Below are 2,842 nucleotides of genomic sequence, written 5' to 3'. Positions count from 1 at the left end.
AAATGATCCCAACTATTAGAAGATAGAAACTTCGTGAAATTAGGGTATGAAGATGATCTACTCTCAAGAATGTTTCAAAAATCAACTTCCATTACAGATCAATCATTCAAATATCTGACATGGTCCCAAATGCCTTCTCATAGTTCTATTCAGAAACCAACATGATCAAAGGAAAACCAAGATGTGCTTTCCAGAATGCATACTTAATACGAGAGTATCCTGAGGGTCCTAAACATCTTTAGATCGAAAAACGTAGTGAGACTTCCATGTGTTTCCAGTCAAATAGGAGACAAATTGTATATGATAGCAAACAACTATCATGGATGTTGAATGGGAGTTGTGCAGAAAGACAAATGGATTTAAGGTAGTAAAAGTTGCTGAATTATTCTCCTATCTATGCTTACTTTTCTATTTTCTTCTAGTGAAATCCCAAGATAATATTTCCTACAGTTGGGGCAGGGATAGAGATAAGGGCTGATGGAAGAATAACACAATCTATTAGGATACAAGTAGAGTTATCAGACCATTACTGTCAGCTCCGGTGGGCCAGCCGGCCCGGAGCTGCCATTCAGAGGGATCCACGTGCCCAATGTCCAGCACAGTCACCATCCCACCAAGCGCAGCCAAAACGTTGCCACGACATTGGGAGATGTAAGCTCTGGGGCCACGCCAAACCCCACCTGTGTCAGAAGCAACCGGAATCCAACCAGCCGACAAATCCTGCCGAACTGCTGGGATGCCACGTAGCTGCCAAACAGCTGAGGGGCGTGGCGATGACATCACCCAGGATGGCAGAGAGGGCTGAAAGAGCCCTGAAAGGCAGTGTGTGGGGGCTGGAGGAGGGAGAACCCAGACGATTAGATAGAGGTTTTAGCAAGCAGGCAAGCTGGGGGTGTATCTATTATGCTGGCTTAATGCTGAGAGCAATTACTCTGGGACACGTGGGAGGAAAGACGCGCGTGATTGGGTGATGGGAGGGGTGGTGTTTATTGTATAAAAGGTGGCAGGGAGCATGGGCATGTAGCCCTAACAAAAGATTAAACAGAGACTGTCAGTACATGCCAGGAAGTTAATAAAAGAAGGCAGCAACAGACCAGGTTTGTGTCCTTTCTTTTATATTCTGTTTGGAACCTGATAAATATTTTATGAAACTGGGAAGGGGATAGAGGATACTGTAAGAGGCATGGGTTAGACTGAGTAAAAACAGGCAATGCAAAAGAAAAAAAGATACCTATTTCTGAGAGGAGAAAAGATTGGTAATTTACTAAGACAAATGAAATAACATTTGGCAATTAAGCACAGAGAAGAAATTTTGTTGATATATTTCTTTAAAGAGAAACATCCTAATAGTATCTTCTCATATAAATTTGTCATTAAATATCATTTGAATAGATTATTGTCCATTTATCATCTGAATGAATGGATGAAGTTTAAGATACTATGTTATCAAGAAAAGAGGATATTAAAAAGGCCAACAATATCAATTTAAGATCAAGATTCAATGTAAGAGTTCTATGTTTGCATTTTTGGTACCAAAGACTGAAAACATACTTATCAATTCCCAAATAAACTTAGAACAATAATGTTACTACCATCCAAACAAATCTTGGTTTGGCACAAAAGAAAATTAATCACTTTCCACATACCCAAGAAGTTCTGATATTCTCCACATCCCACTGTAAGAGGCATACACTTTTAGGAGCGCAATAGTCTCAGTATTTAGCATGCTACTAAAACAATTACAAAAAAATATTCTAAAAATGAAGATGGAATGGGAGAGAAATATTGCTTTCTGGAAGCTTCTGAAGTATTCATGTGGCTCTCAGGTCCCATGATCATGAATATACAGAGACAACTTTAAGACCTACATTATATACTAAGACAGTGACATTTCAAAAAGATGTTTATGTGCTCTTTCCTACTATACTCCACTAAATTACCAAATGTATAATGAAATACGTCCCAGATATGGGGTCAACAGTAACAAAACAAAACAAACAAACAAACAAAAAAAAAAAAAAACCACAAGCAATTTACAGTACTTATTTTTTGTATAGTAGTACAGTTTGTCTCTACTCTTAAAATCTTTCCATATTGTTATGAACGAACAACAATGGAGTATATCTAAGGCTGAGCATCAGAATATTGTTATTAAATTGTTTAAGTGAAGAATCTGCTTAGTTCAAAGAAAAAACAATGTGCAAAGGACAAGATTAAACCTAACAGGGAAAATAAGATAACACAGGACGGAAGTTGCATATTAAACTCATTCTTCCTCATACATCTTTAGTTTGTCCTTCACAGATTCAGGGGCTGTCTCAATATCTTAATACCTGAGGAGTTGGGTTGTGTGTTTTTTTAAAAAAATGTCTTAAATTATATAATACAAAAAATCTGAATATGCTAAACTTACTTGATCCTATTTGTATCCCATTACAAAGAAGCAACAAAATCCAACATGATTAATGTATTATCCATTCTGATTCTAATTAATAAAAAAATTCTAACAAAGGACTTTTTTCCCTCCCAGAACCGTCATTACTCACTGAATTCTAAACTGTTATGTTAATTAAAAATAGAAATGTGGGGAACTTATTTGACCTACTTATGTTATTCCAAATCTGAAAATCTTGCATTATTATTTTTAAATACTGTGGAACTCTCCTCCAAATTTTGAAATCTCTATCGGATTACAATCATAACATCACCATGAATCACAATGATTTTTTTAAAAATGGAACAATGATAAAAGTTGCTTGTAAAAGCCACCCGTATGAAAAGAGTACATGTTTCACAAAAATAATCATTAAAAAAGTATTAAATCCCTGTTCCTTTTCTCTGA

The sequence above is a fragment of the Pituophis catenifer genome, unplaced genomic scaffold (genome assembly GCF_029215685.1).
Source record: "Pituophis catenifer annectens isolate HBS135680 unplaced genomic scaffold, rPitCat1.0.hap2 SCAF_2, whole genome shotgun sequence".
NCBI classification, from domain to species: domain Eukaryota; kingdom Metazoa; phylum Chordata; class Lepidosauria; order Squamata; family Colubridae; genus Pituophis; species Pituophis catenifer.
The sequence above is the reverse complement of the archived record's forward strand: the minus strand, read 5'-3'. Positions refer to the sequence as shown.